Below are 15,854 nucleotides of genomic sequence, written 5' to 3'. Positions count from 1 at the left end.
TCTAATCCGCCGAGATTGCCAGGGTCTGCGCTTGGGTGTGTTTCTCAGCAGTGGCGCCCCTCCTTCTGTCAGCCTCTAAAACCCTGCAGATCTCCATCTCGTGGATCTCCACATCGAAGGGTGCTGCAGAGGGGACCGAAGGAGAGGACCTACAGCCCACACATGCCTGAGAGACACATTGCATATTAATAAAACGGGCACGACTGAGTGTTTAGTGGTGGTATTGTGGGAGTTATTGTCTGACAGACGTTAGACTTACAGAAATGTTTATAGCACGAGGCAAGCCGTCCAGTGCGGATTCCAAGGGTGAACCTGGCTCAGCTCGCTCTTCTGCTCCTCAGTGAAGCGAGGACTGCTGTTTCTGCATGGCTCTCAGAGCAGCACGGTCCTCTTTCAACACAGAATCTCTGTCCTCTGTTACAAAACACATTTGCTTGGTTAGTTTAACTATTACCATTACAATTTCATCAGTCTTTAACAGTGGGTTTGGGGGATGTTAAGCATGGGAATGGTGTTTCTTTTTTTCTATCATGTGATGTGTGACATTTACATCATAGAATGAGATGTATTAAACCATTGGTTCCCAACCCTGATCCTGGAGGACCACCCCAACACTGCGCGTTTTGCATGTATCCTTAATCAACACGGCACCCGATTCAGGTTTAATCAGCTGATTAGCAAGACCTCCAAAATTCATGCTAAAGTTGGTGTTGTCAGAGAAAGAAGATGCAAAAATGTGCAGTGCTGGGGTGCCTCCGGTACCAGGGTTGGGAACCACTGAATTAAAGTATATGTTTGAGTCAGTAATGGTGTTGTATACTGGATATGGGAATCAAATTCTGAATATGATTCAACTTAGTGATTCTGGTTCCTTCACAATTTTTTTTTTTGTTGTTGTAATTTTGAGGGAAGAATAAATGCAGAATTTGCTAGGACAAAATAAAACAAAAATGAAATCTATTAAAAAATCTAACTTTGTTTGATTGTTTTAAATGTAAATTTTAGATGCATTTGATTCCCAACACTAGTGATGTAGTGAATCTATAGAGTGTTGATACTAACCGGATGGGGCAGCTGGTAGGTCATCATAGTCTTTTCATCTGTGTTGGCCATTAGAAGCCAGATGGGATCTTGTAGGACACATTTGATGAACTGTTCTTCTCCATCACCCCCCTGCTGTCTGCTTGCGGGAGTGGCTGTTCTCTGATGAGTCCACACTGCCAAAGTACTTGCTTGTATGGCTGGCTCTGACTGCTTCCTGTTAAAGTAAATGAAAAAAGAGAGAAATTAAGTGATTTACTTGAAGTAACGCTTCTTAAGTAACAACTGCTGAATGGGCATTCGGATTCGTTCATGTACCAAGTAACACTCCATATCCAATCCATACTAGGGCTGCAAAGCGATTAATCGCATTCAAAATAAAAGTTAACATACTATACATGTTATGAGTACTGTGTACATTTAAAAAACTATTTTTTATGTACTTATATATATATATATATATAATTTCCTTAATATATGTGTGTATTTTATATATACATAATAAAATATACACAGTATACACATATAGTATATAAACAAACTTTTATTTTAAATGCGATTAATCGTTTTGCAGCCTTTATCCATACTGCCTAAAAGTATTGCCGCTTACTAGTTCCACTTCCTGAAGAGCTGCAGCCATTGGACCCTGATCCAGAAGAGACCCTGAGCCTGACCCCAGAGGAGCCTGTGCCTGATGAGCCAGAGCCTGAGGCGGCTGAGCCAGTGCACCGAGCGAGAGTCCTCCTGTAACAGCAGGTCTAGTAGATCACTGGAGGTGGACATGGCATCTTTGATTGGACTCATTTGTTTCACCCTACAAAAGGCCATTAAAACCACAGACCATTACTAAATGACATGATTAAACAAATTACATCAGGATCTTCACAGCTGATTATTGAGAAGTTCTCTGATGAATGCTATGTGTTCTGATTTAGAATTCTTTTCATGAATGGTTAAACTGCTCTTATTGGATGAATCTCACAAAAGGCTTTTCAAAAATACATCTGAGTCATATTTCAATGCCCAAATGATATAGAATATTGGGGGAGATTTGATATCAAATGTTTACTAAAAAAATCTCAATAATCCCAAAAACATCTGAAATTTTCTTTATATAAAATAATATTTTTAATATTATTAGCATTTATTGCATGCAATGGTGACAGGTGACTAGTATGTTATAGATTTTAAATTAAACTTTTTTTTACTAAATGTTGAGGTACCTATTTTAACATGTTATGCTAATATGCTAATTAGCTGCTACTAAATATCACTGTGGTATAAAATTTAAAATAAAAATTATAGATTGTTGTGAAATTTAGCTGGTATTGATATCGAATACCGAAACATAACAATTTTAAATAATCAGTAAGTAAATTCATCCAACATTCCATTTTCTTACATTCTGATTTGTCTCTTACCATTTTCCTTTCCTTTTTGAGTCCACCCCTGATCCTCTCTGATTAGAGGAGGCCTGTCCTCCTGCTCAAAGCCACCCTCCTTGTCCCACCATAGGAGATGTGTCTGTTGCCCTGATGCCCACCTCAAAACCGGTTGCTTGGAGACTCCTCCAGCTGCCCCAGCAGATTCAAGGGTGAGGAGCATCTGGATGAAAGAGCGGAGACTCTGCTCCTTCTCTCTCAGGGGGCCTCTCTTTGGCTGTAAGACTGAGGGGTGCTGGAAGCGAGAGTGGGCGCGTGGGACAGGGGTTGGGGACCTGACAGGGCGGCCAGGGAGGCTGGGTTGACAGCAGGGAAAGGGAAAGCTGGGTTTGGGCTGTAGAAGGGCTGAGGCATGCCCATGTTGGGCTGTGGGAACATGTAGTTGGGTAATACCAACGCCATCATCGGGTGGACCATGGATGTTGCCATCCTGTGAGTTCTGAAGGGGGAAGCGTATCCCAGCTTGTATGGCTGGGATCCGAGATGGAATGGGAAAAAGGGGGGGGGATAGAGGGGATATAAGGAAGGATGCCATATGGGTACGGAGAGAGGGAACACACTAGCTTGTGACCCCTGAGGTGGGCCAGGAAGAGGAGCTGGCTGCAGGACCCATGGGTATGGAGGATTAAAGGGGGCCTGCCAGAGTGGGAACCCCCCCCCCCCCCCCCTCTTAGGGGGCCAGCTGGGCTGCAAGACCCTGTCTGCTCTGAAGTTTCCTGGTGCTTTCAGTAGAGTCTTTTGCCCATCCTCGACCACGTCTACGCCCACTACTACTTGCTTTGCTGCTGGCTGAATATCACGAGAGCGCGCAACACCTAAAATCAAGAAAAAGAGATACATTACTGGTTATAAAACATGACATAATAGAATAAATATGATTTTCTGATTTTTAAAAGATGCCTTTCAAGCTCACCAAGGCTTCAAAAATACAGTAAGAACAGGAATATTGTAAAACGTCATCGACGATTTCAAATAACTGCTTTTCCATTTGAATGTTTTTAATATGGCAATTTGTTCCTGTTGTTTTGCAAAGCTGTCTGTTTTTAGCAGCCATTACTTCAGTGTCATATGATTCATCAGAAATCATTCCAATATACTGACTTGTGGTGCTTAATTATTATCAGTTATTATGTGTTTGTGCCATTATTAATAATGGACTATTATGAGTCAAAATGTTGAAAACTCGTGCCCTTCTTGCTGCTTAACATTTGTGGAAATTGTGATACTTTTTTTCTGGATTCATTGAAGAATACATGATGAAGAATAATTCTGTGTAACATTGCATGTGTTGTGTTTGTTGTTGCTTGAGCACATCCTTACCTCTCTGCTAAAGGTGCAGTTTTCTTGTCGGGCGCACAGCTGAGGTTGGGTCTAACACACTCTGAGTTTGCTCAATGTCTCTGAAGCGACACATGAAGTTCTGCTCCTCTTGTTGTGTGTGAGCCGACAGAACCTCTTTTGTGAGACTTTCCAGCCATCCCTTTCCCCCTCCTCCGGATCCTCCAGCTCTCTCACTTTCCCACCCATGTTCCTCCTGCACCTCCTACTGTCTCCCTGCAATCCGCTCCTATCAAGAGCAGGGGCTAAGGGGAAGAGAGGGCAATCGTTGTTGGGAGGAACTTGGGTTTGAGCGGCAGGATGAGCAGCATTCCGGAGTAGGTGGGGCTTCCTCCATTACGATATCTGTGGAAGCGAGGGTAAAACAAGAAGAAGGGATGGAAAAAAAAAAAAAACTAGTTCCCCAAAAACTGGCCACAAGAACAAAAAAAAAAAAAGACACTTGATTGCTATGCTTGCTCTGTTGTATTATGCGTCTTTGGTGTCCTCTCTAATTCCTCTGAGATACACATACACTTGCCCACCTGACTCAGGAGGTTTCTTGTCCCCCACATGGACGATGGTGCTGCTGAAACTGCATTGAGAGGTGACCGAAGGCTACACTTTCAGCTTTACTGTGCATGGCCATTGGGGGTAAGCAATGTACTCTCCTCTACCAGAGACACAGACGGACCTGCAGGGTTAGAGTATCTGTTAATACTAGGTGTTGTAGTCAAGACCACCTACACAGAGACCAAGTCGAGACCAAGACCAGAGTGTGATGAGACCCAAGACAAGACCAAGACTTTGAGGAGTTGAGACCAAGACATGACCAAGATTTTAAGAGTTAGACCAAGACAAGACCAAGACCAAAGCAGGGTGAGACCGAGTCAAGATCAAGAGCAAAACCAGCACTCCTGAAATTAATCTAAAAGACCCACATTTACTGAAGTCTTTTCAGGATTAAATTTTAACCCTGGGTAAAGTATAATCAGTATAAAACGTGAAGCAAGATAACCCAGGATTCCTTTTACCCAGGGTTTAGAATGACCCAGGGTTAACTATTTCAAGTGTGAAAAGCCCTTATAGAGCTGTTATCAATAAAATCATATCACTAACAAAATTCATCTTTGCTCTGCAGAGGTGGCACAGAAGCTGCATCTGAATTAGTACAATTACAACTTCAGAAATATTGTTGAGATTTTATCTTTTTTAAAATAAAATTTTGATATATAATGAGAAGATAAAACGAATCTGATATCAAACTGAAACCGCCAGTGGGTTAGGTGGCGGCAAATCACCTGAGTGTGTTAGAGTCATTTATTCAGCTGATTCATTCAAAGCAACTGATTAATTCAGTAACAAATCACCACTGTGTGTTGCTCAGAAACTCACTACAGTTTCTGGCTATGGGATTTTTTTGGAACTCTTTTTTCGTTGCCGTTTTTCCAATTTTTTTGGTCCATTTGTATAATTTTGGTGACATTTTTTGGCACAGTTCCCCATTAAATTCTGACCGGGGCACAACAGTATCAAAAGAAATTACATTAGAAACAAGTTATTGAGTGCATTTGAAGCAGGAAGTTTAACATTACATTAAGGTAAATGAACCAGCACAATGCACCAGCAATTTAATAATATTTCTGCAATTGTGGTCTTGACTGGTCTTAAAATAAATAATTTTATTCTGAGACCAAGACAAGACGAAGTACAAATGCAGAGACCGTGACAAGACCAATAAATGGTATTAGGGTTTTATTAAAGGGATATAGATCACGCCAAAAATGAATGTGAAAATTTCTGGTCATTAATTACTCACCCACCATAGTCATTCCAAACCTGCATGATCTCTGTTCATCTTCTGAACACAAATTAAGATATTTTTGATGAAAATAAAACTCTGGCCCTGCATAGGCAGCAATATAACTGAAATGTTCCCAGGCCCAGAAACATAGTAAGGAACAATCGATAAAATAGTCCATGTGACATCAGTGGTTCAACCATAAATTTGCAAAGCTATGAGAATACTTTGTGCACAAACAAAACAAAAATGACGACTTTATTCAACAATTATTTTCCTCCAAATCACATATTACACCATTATGGAAAGCACCATGATGCATACATATTGCTTTCCTCTGCATGTAAACAAGGCGAGCTGCACGTCATCGGCACCATGGATGCGCATACCTAGTTTACATGCAGAGGTACTCTCGATAATGGCGGAAGTCGTGATTTGGAGAAGAATTGTTGAATAAAGTTGTTATTTTTGTTTTCTTTGCGCACAAATAAGTATTCTCACAGCTTTGTAAAATTGCGGCTGAACTACTGATGTCAGATGGATTGTTTTAACGATGACTTTACTACGTTTCTGGGTGTGGGAACATTTCAGTTAAGTTGCTGTCTATGCAGGGTCAGAAAGCTCTCGGATTTAATCAAAAATATCTTAATTCGTCTTCTGAACAGAGGCTGACTGAAGATGAACGGAGTTCTTATGGGTTTGGAACAACATGAGGGTTAGTTTCATTTTTGGGTGTACGATCCCTTAAGGACCAGTTTTGAGTAATACAACACGTTAATGCACAGCATATCTTTAGTACTGTAGTCTATATATACACAATATACCAACTGTATATAACACTCTGTATAAACTATAACATTTGATCATTGGTGAATAAAAAAATAAAATTCATTTTTTCTTAAAAAAAAAAAACATTCAAAATTCCAGCTGCCAAATTTGGCTGTATTCTAATGTAACACTACCATTTGCACTAATCATTTTTGGTGTATAATACATTAACTGTATATAATTTTCCATTCCATTTTTTTGTATTCAATCAGTATTAGCAAATAAATTTGTTTGGCTTATGGTAGAATTATGTGATTATGAGAATATGGTATGAATTACTCAGGCCTACTGGCCAAATGTCACATTACATAACCAATATTCATGAGTCAAACATTCACCATACTGCAGTAGTGCTCCTTAGCTTGTGATGTGCTGGTGTTTATGAGGTATTCCGTGCTTGCACTAATTAGAGTGAATATACATGCCATTGTAACCTTGTAACATTTATGTAGATCTTTAAGTAAATAGTGTGCTCAAAACAGGCACTTCAGTGTTCTGCTGTATCAAAATTGGTATCATTAAATTAAATTTGAATGGTAGTTGCATTGTAAGAGACTGTAGACCTGTAACTGCATTTAATTAGTATTGTGCTGCATTAGTTTATCATTGGACCATCACCTTTAGCATTGCCTGGAGTGTCCTGCTGTTTGTCATCATCAGAGGTGGAGGAGGCAGTGCAGGAGGAAGAGCCACACTTCCTCTTCACCGTATTTTTGGATGTTTACAGCTCTCCAGATACCTGATGAACCAAATAAAACCATAAGTCCATGGCCTGGCATTGGATTGCCATCACAAGGTCTAGAGATGCTCACTATACAATAAAATGATTAATCTGAAATTCACAACACATAATCAGTGATAGACATCACTATAATGATCTGAAACACAAACCTTACGATGCTGTCCAAGGAGTTGATTTGGCTGATAAGAGTAGGTGGTGGGCGGCTCCTTCTGCACGATCATGGAGGGTGCGGAGCTCTTCGAGGGTGGAGGCAGCACTAGGACCGAGACTGCTGCCCAGCTCTGCTGCTTCAACTGCTTTGCACGGCACCTATTTATCAGACAGAGAACATCTTGAGACTAACATCCTTGAAAGTTTTTAACAGTAACTGTAAAGACACAGCCTTCAGTTGCTCTATGAATATACTGTGAGTGGTTGTGTACCTGCTGTGGAATGTTTCTTAGGAGGAGGTCGGTTGCGGGAATCAATGAAGACTTGTTGTCCGCTGGTCTTCACCATGTGAACATCTTTGCAGATTTGCTGGAAGGTCATCTATTAGAAAAGCAGTTCATTTAATTTAAGTGTTTACTATCCATGTCTGGCCTGCCTTTTATGTCTGCGAACAGCACTAACAAGCACCTCAATACTTTATAGTGTTCAAGGTCAAGAGAAAGTTTGTTTTCGGTCCGCATATGAACTGAACCTGCTAAAATGAGGGCTTACATTATGAACTGGGGTTTAAGTGCTGTGTCTTTAAACACTCACAGGTTTGTGGAGCTGCGAGGGTTCCTCCAGACCCGGTCCACTGCTGTCTGATGAAGAGGCGGCACTGGCTGGTGCTCGTGGGATCCATTGCTGGCCAGGCTACCGTAGCCATGAGAGCTGCCGCTGTGGACGGGCTGCACCAGGAGCCTATGGATATGCTCACTGAGCTGAACTATGTCTGGGGACAGGGTCCCGCTCCTCCAGACCCCTCGGCAGGGTAAAGACGTCCTCATTCAGAGGAGAGCTGGAAGGAAAGAATCAAGAGGTAAATGTGTGTATGTACAGAGTACAATAAGTAGAAAATTTGTTTTTGTTAGTGGTGGGGATTTTGAATTATTCTAGGGAATCATTTTAACAAAAGGCTTCAGTTCAGTCACTGATTCAGAGACTTTTCTGTGGTACATCAATACACCAGTACATCAGATGGCAAATAGTGAGTGTCTATGTGTCTTTAAGTGCTATGAGCAAGTCATTAAATCATTCACTCAAAAGATTTGTTCAAAAACCTTCAACTCAAATAACCTCAGAATTTGAATGTTATATTATTACCATACCAAGACCAAACCAATGCATTTTTAAAAGGGACTCACAATTACCATCATTTTAATTCTACATGGTCATTAGTCCCAGCTTCACCTTTTTCATGAACTAAATGAGGCAGTAATAATGTGTGCATGTATACAGTTTGTGTAGAAGCACTCTGAGTCACCGCAAGTTGGAAGGAAACAAAAATGGTATTGAGCTCATGAAAAAATCTGTCTTGTGTCCACATGACAGAGCATGTGCTAATGAGTTTTTGATTGAGTGTGGGACACATTACATACTGGTGTGTAGGTGGTATGTGATGGAGGAATTATGTGTGTATGCCTGGGTGTTTATGCTGTTCACGTCTAGAAATATTTGATGCTTTCTGAGTTAATTTTGGACCTTGTGTGTACTTGGGTTCTTACGTTCTGACTTTGTGCCGGCCAACAATGAAGGCCACTTTCCTGCTCCAGGGGTTAATGAAGGAGGACCAAGAGGTGTCAATGGTCAGATATTCTCCATTCTGTGCGCACATCCGCAAGGGAGCGTGATCAAACGGCTGCCCTGCAAACTGAAGAACTGAAAGACAAAGGAAAAGTGAAAATTTAAATAAAAGAAAGGAAACAGACAGAGGTTAGAGAGAGGAAGGGGAGAGTGACTCACTCTTCTTATGGATGGCCACCATAATGGGTCTGTCATCTGGATGGATGTACAGCAAGACTGGGGTTCCCACAAGGTCCTGAGGCAGGTACCCCAACAGAGGAACTGCCCGCTCATCCACCTCCTGAAAGAGACAGCTGGGGTGTGACTGGTGGTGAATATCCTCTTATCCGGAGGAATCCGAGGGGCTGAAAGCAGGATAGCGAGAAAGAGCGAACAAAAAACCCACACCAAGTTAAAAAAGGCATTTGTATTTTTTTTTCCATTTGGTTCCAAGCATTGTGAAAAAAAAAAAAAAACTTGTTAAACAAGAAATGTACCCTCATATCCCGAGTGCACTCTCTCTGCGATGAGCAAACAGCAGGGTTGAGGGTAAAGCCGCATCAGAGTCTTGGGAGCGTGAGCAGGTAGGGGGTCAGTCTGAACGGGTAGTACCTCACATCACCACTGGTTGAGATGTCTCCACTGATGTGACAAAACATGGACTTCTCTTGGGTGCAGTCCACCGGTGGAGAGACTAGTGAAAAGAGAGATCTAAGTTGTTTAAGACTGTAATTGTATGGCGTGGCCATTACTGGTCTTGGTGGTCCTGGTTCAACAGAGGTCTTATGATGGCATCAAAAAGTAGGGTGAATCCAGGTAAATTTGGGACACTTTTTGTTGCTAATGAGATGACTGAGAAAAAAAGTCCCAATTAACCTGAATTCACCTATAATCGCACATGAATATTTGTTTTATAATTGACAGAACAAAACTTGTGAAAAAATAAGTCACAAATGATATAGTGTTCAGAATGGTTGACAACTTGACAAAATTTTAAATTTGATCATCTATTACTTACTCGTGTCATTCCAAACCTATGATATTTTTGTTCATCTTTGAAACACAAATTAAGAGATTTTTAATCAAATCTGAGAGAATTCTGTCCCTTCAATAAAGGTCCACTGCACCAAAACTGATGCTTATGGTAAATGGAAGCTCAACCTCACTGGTTCCTTCGAGTCAAGCAAGCACAGTTGTAGCACTAAATTAGGTCGGTTTTATCATGTAAAGCAATTGTGTCTCTTCATTAGACTTGGTTTAAAAAGATGCTCGATTCATTTCTATTGTGATCTCTTCTTCATTCACTTTTGAAGTGTCAAAGTTTTGGTGGAACTGACCTTCAGTGGAGAGACGGGTTTCTCAGGTTTCATTACAAATATCCTCATGTATTTCAAGGATGAATGAAAGTCTTGGTTTGGGTATGGAATGACATAAGGTAGAGTAAATGATCACAGAATTGTCATTTTTGGGTGAACTATCGCTTTCAGATTATAGAAATTTTTTTCTATCTGGTTGTCAAACGTTAGTGTAACATGCCATAAAACAACCAAAACACACCATGTACAAACATACCAGATGCCGAATGCAGGAGGCCCAGGGAGGTAGTTTGCTGGGCGCAGTGTTGCTGTAGAAGGTGCGCACATCCTGGGGGGCCAAAAGCTCAGAAAAACAAAACTCCATGAAGCTTCTCTGGCTTACTGCGCGCAGAAGAGATGAACCCTGTGGGGATACGTACACAACCTTCCCTGACAGGAACGAAACCGCCATTGAGAAGTGTCCTGCACAAGAGAGAACGAGACTCTTTTGTAACTTCTAACAAATACTGTACACAGTATCTGCATGACTGAGAAAAGTCGTGTACCATTTTACAGAGAAAGTGGAGAAAATTAAAAAGAAGAGAGGTGAAATTTGGGATGATTTCGCCATCTAGAGCGTGTCTGTAATCCAACGTCTTATCTGTGTTCTTGCTGACAGAATTAAAAAAACTGTAAGCCAGTAACTGCATTGATGAGACTGAAACTACTTTTCATACAATAGTTTAATATTGTGTTAGTCCTAGAGAGAGAAATGGGTTTGTGTGCAAGTCAACGTACTGTATTTTTGAGCGTGTATTCGGAGGTGATATTGTCCAGTTCTTCAACAGTGAAGGTGGAGAGATCCAGACTACAGCCATGACACTCCTCAACATTCCACTGGTGATAATACTCCTGATTGGCTGCAAAAAAAAGAAAATCTTTGACATTAACATCACTGGACCCACAAACTCCATTCCTGTTACAGGTGAAATGTATAATTCCAAACAGAATTCCAAAAATAGTGATTATTTTCAAATGCTTCAATCTACAAATGGCTCATAAAATTGAACTGGAGAAATCACACACAAAAAAAAAAAAAAGTTGCATACATCATTCCTTTAACTCAATTTAAGCTGCTGACTTTCCTGTCAAACATAAACCACAAAACCAACATACTGTATGAAACTCCCGCTCACCTTTGACTTGTCTGACACAGCTGAGGGCGTATTTGAGGGCGTTAAGAGTGCTGGAGCGTCCCTTCATCTTTCTCTCCGGTGGCAGACGGATCTTCAGCTCATTCAAGGCTATACATCATCAGCTCTTTCTGGGTCTGGACGCGAGCAGACTGATTACTGCTGCAGCCGCTGGTGGATGGCGGGTCTTGTTCAGAGCTGGCGCTCAACAGGCTGTAAGCCAGAGAGCTGCTGGGTGGAGACGGGCTGTGAGAGTTTGAGCTGAGAGAGAAAGGATCAAAAACAAGAGTTATTATTACTTATATATATATATATATATATATTGTATTACTTATATTATAATATTAAGAAACACATTTCAGAATTTGCTTTTTAAAAAGGTCACATGACGTGATTTCATGTTTTCCTTTGGACTGTTACAAGCTGTTCGTGCCTATATAAGATCCATATAGTCACAAAGATTAAAGTCTCAAACCCAAAGAGATTTTCTTTCTAAAAAGTTAAGACTCATCCACACCTTCCTAAAAAGCCTCATTCAAAACACGCCCCCACAAATCTGTCACGATTTGTATACCAACGCCCAAATGTTTATGCAAAGGCATAACTTTTATTCTTGCTGTAGTACTGTTACCACCGCCATGTTATGGAGTGTGTTTCCAAATATGGTAAGGGCCGAAGTATTCAGCCAATCACAATGCACTGGATAGCTGGCCAATCAGAGCACACCGCACTTTTCAAAACGACAAGCTTTGTAAAAATCTAAGCGTTTCAGAAAGGCAGGGCATAGAGGGGCAACAATAATATAAAGTATGTGGAAAATAACGTGTTTTTTTAAACCCTAAACTACATAAATACATTGCATTACACCAAATACACAAAATAATGTTCTTTTTTAGAAATGTCATACGACCTTTTAATGCATTACCATTTGCATTTATTTTTATATATGAATAATAATTTATTAATCTTAATTATTTTAGGTCCCCTGGTTGAGAACTCTAAAATGAAGGTAGTATAATTAGTTTGAGTTATCTAGACTCACATATTGTTAAAACCTGTTTGCGGTTGTTTTTTTTTCTCTCACCTCTTGTTGCTCTCCGTAGTCTCCAGACACATGCCTGAGTCTTTTCCATTCTGACTGAAGGAACTCTGATAACTTCTGTTCGACTGTCTGCCTCTGGATCCATTCCCTCTCTCACTTTCCCTCTCCCCAGAGTCATTTCCACTAGATAGTCCATCTGTATCATCAGAATTTGTCTCTCGGTTGTCACCTGTGGGATCCTTTGGCATCAGATACCCCTCCTGGAGATGATCCTGTCCCGCTATTCACCGGATTTGATGAGGGAGAACTCACCACTCATGGCCGCAGGATCGGTTTTTAACAAGCCCTGCCTTTTTTTCTCGACCCCTCCTGCTCCTCTATCTGTATCATTGCTGGGGGCGGAGTCTGAGTTGTCATCACTCATAATAATACTGTAAAAATAAGCAGTTGCCGAGGTGATAGGATTCACCTGACAATAGATTACACAGAGCTGAATAAGTTCACTAAGTTGGACTGCTTGAACTACAGTGGGAAATCATTTTGGTGTAAATATTCTTCACAGATTTGTTCCGTAAACAAAAATCATGGTTTTTCCAGGTGTCTCACCACCTCGTCCTTTGAACCTCAAATCAAGCAGTGCAAGTGTGAAGTATTTTGCTAACTGCAGAAATCGTTGTTCAGCTCAGAAAAAACAGACACGACTGGTTGTTACGAAACAGACTTGGCTGCTGCGACGGAGGCAGATGGAGTGTGACAGTGTGAAAAAAAGTGTAAAAAACAGCCACTGGGAAATTAGGCTTCTTGTCGGGTTCTTGTCTTCGGCACTCTATCTTTTCTCGGAGGACAGCTGACAGGAAAAAAGCAAAAGATAATGTAAGTATCAGTCTGAAAGATACAAATGTACAACAAGACAGCCTGAGTCAGTTAGTCATCTTGTATTACTAAGCCCCATAAAATCTAATAGATATCATTATATGAGAACATCCTGTTCTTTAACAGGAAATGTTACTCAAGGATGTTTTTCAGCAAGGTAAATTGTAAGCTATCAGAAATTTTGCACAGACTCAGAGGGATGCTGCATGTGACAGCTCAGATAATTCACACTCCCAGTTGGCCACTACAGAGGCTTTTTCTAGTCTCCTTGGTAACTAAGAATACTATGTAGAACCACAAATCCACACTCTATCTTCTCCACCTTCAACCACACAAGCTCGTTTTTGTCTTTTGCATTTGCCAACTACAGGGAGCAATACAAGGATCTATGAGAGACACAACAACATCAGTTGTTTACCTCAAGATTAGGGTGACCAAGTTGGTTTCTAGTAGGTGTTCCAACTTGGGGTATTCATTTGCATAAGCTCTGGGTCTCTTGTCATCACAATGAACAATTTTCATCTTAAAAAAGGAATGAACCATACATTTCACTTGGTGAGCATAAGAGACTTCTTTAAAAAAATAAAGACTTGGTGAGCATAAGAGACTTCTTTAAAAAAAAAAAAATCTTATTTACACCAAGCTTTTGAATGGTAGAATTACAGGGAGTTGTAGTGCTTTGGCTTTTCAGGGCTTTAAAGTAAGAAAAAGGAAAGCCACCCACCTTGGACAACACATTTACCTTACACAGATATTTCTGAGTGATCTTAAAACAGCATGCAACTTCCACATTCACATTTATTCTCTGCCTTTATCCCTCAAGAACACTTAATCTCATAAGACTCACTGTCGTCTATGTTCTGTCAGACTTTTTGTGGACTTCCTTTCCTGGGATTGTTACTGCCATCCTAATGATCCGATACTAATTGTGGAGCTACCGAGTTTAGACCTACACTCAACAGTGAAATGAGCATTTACTGCAAATAGCGCCTCTAAGCAAGCAAGAGAAGTGATACTAAAAATTGAGCAAACTAATTCTAAGCCAATCAGTTATTCTAAAGCATATTAACTGTGTGACAAAGTATAAATAGACAGAGAAAAGTGGCTGCTGGTACTGAAGGTAATAATGAATGTAAATTCAAACCCCATTTTTTCCCACAACACAGTAAACCGCATTGACCCATTTGCTTTAATTTGCTCACCTCAAATAAATCAAAACCCTGTTTATTAATACCTTTCATATTTCTAGATGTGAAGATTTCTAATCAGTTGCTTCCAGAGGGAAATCATGACATCAGGACATTTTGTTAGACTTTACACAGATACTGTTTGTTAAAAGACTTCTTTGATGTGTAAGAAATGTTACTGAAACTATTTATAATTCACTTAAATGGCTGGTTTTTCCACACATTATATTGTATTCCCGAGTCTGCACAGCTTTGATCAGCATGAACCTTTTAAACTCACAACTAGTTTAAATGTCCAACAAGCCATTACAAACAGCACAATCAATAATAGGCCTACCAAAACGCAAAAAAAAAATTATATTATATTTTTATATATATATATATATAATATATATATTATCATATATATATATATCATATATATATATATATCTATATATATATATAATATATATATATATATATATATATATATATATAGATATATAAAATAAACTAATTACCCTCCCTTGGTCTTTGCTAATAATCTGCTGTCGTGAGCCTGATCTTATATTGGTACCATGGCAATAATCTCCTATTTAAAAAGCTGTCTATTAGAGAAACATAACTTGATTAAAACATCTAAAAAAAGAAACAAAAGGAGTGAAACGTAAACAAATGATTAAACAAAATTAAAAAGTAATATGGCCAAGTGTCAAACACGATGCGTCACAAGTTTAATTTCCCACATGAACAAATTTACATTACCGCTGGGTTCGACTGACGACAATGCGGACGTGCACGAATGAAGATGTGGAGAGAAGACTGATAAACTAGTTACTTTTTAATCAGACACTCTCACATTCCACCTGACATACAAACAGTTCACCCTCTATTCCCTGAAGTATATCTACTGAGACACACCGTTGCTGTCTCCACAGCATTTCGTCTGCATTATAGTCGTGATCCTCTGGCTGGCTGCGCGCGCTGCCTAAGCACGCGCGTCTGCTGATTCCCTCAAACTCGTTTCAGTCCTCATAGAATCCATGCGAATCAGTTGAATTAATGTTTTAATGACTTTTAGACAGTCACTTATCTCCACCTGCTGGCGTAACGATGTAACCTGCACAACGAGTTACAAATCCCAACCACTAATACACAGACTGACGGGTCTTTAAAAACAGTTTTTAAGCCAGGCATGAACCTCTATGCATAGTACACTGGCCCGATAAACGGGATATGGACCAAATATAAAAAAGTTCTGTAAAAGGTGCACGACCAAGTTACCCAAAGCCTGGGAGCTATTTATCTAAAAACAAGGTCATATGCATATGGGATCATATTGAGTGCCAGGTGCTTTTG

At 40.1% G+C, this 15,854-nt stretch overlaps 1 pseudogene; it reads right to left on the bottom strand.

Moving 5' to 3' along the window:
- Position 1: 1 nt before the first annotated feature.
- On the bottom strand, positions 2–15,333 carry LOC122137842 (annotated as a pseudogene).
- Positions 15,334–15,854: the final 521 nt, after the last annotated feature.

Source organism: Cyprinus carpio, chromosome B7, assembly GCF_018340385.1.
Source record: "Cyprinus carpio isolate SPL01 chromosome B7, ASM1834038v1, whole genome shotgun sequence".
NCBI classification, from domain to species: domain Eukaryota; kingdom Metazoa; phylum Chordata; class Actinopteri; order Cypriniformes; family Cyprinidae; genus Cyprinus; species Cyprinus carpio.
The sequence above is the reverse complement of the archived record's forward strand: the minus strand, read 5'-3'. Positions and strand labels throughout refer to the sequence as shown.